The following is a 621-nucleotide window of genomic DNA, read 5'->3' on the forward strand; positions in this document are numbered from 1 at the left end:
AACGACAATGTGTCACATTCCAGCCCTTACCCACATATAACGAAAATCTTATGCCTCGGTTCCATCGGCTTTGTGATTAATTTTATTGCCCCTCTGCATCCCTGCAGAAAGCTCGACCAAGCTGGTTTCAGCACTTTATGTGATTTTCTTTGTTCTCTGCTTCAGAGGATGCCATTTCCATTAGAGAACTGAAAACTGTTGATCAAAGCCAAATGTCAATTCCACTGTCTGTTAGTTGTGAAGGTATTGCTTCACTTTTTTCTTTTAGTCAGTTGTTATGAACTGTATGACGGAGACATTGCTTATCAGAGGGCTACACATTTGTATTCACAGTGGTGTAGTGATACACATGCATCAGAATTAATTGTGTTACAAAAATTATTTACTGAGGGAAAAAAAAAATACTCAAATCCAGCTGTCACTATTTGAAAAAAAAAAAAGTAACGACACTGTAAACTGTATTTATCCACATTTTTTGATAGTTTTAACGGCAATTGCCGTGTCTCATTAAGCTTTTACATAAACTGAGCATGTCTCACGTCATAAAGCAGGTGAAAGATCTCAAAAGGAATGCAGCAGGTTGCTCTAAAGAATTTCAAGAACAGCTGAGGAGTTGCTCCA

Source organism: Poecilia reticulata, linkage group LG4 (assembly GCF_000633615.1).
Source record: "Poecilia reticulata strain Guanapo linkage group LG4, Guppy_female_1.0+MT, whole genome shotgun sequence".
Lineage (NCBI taxonomy): Eukaryota > Metazoa > Chordata > Actinopteri > Cyprinodontiformes > Poeciliidae > Poecilia > Poecilia reticulata.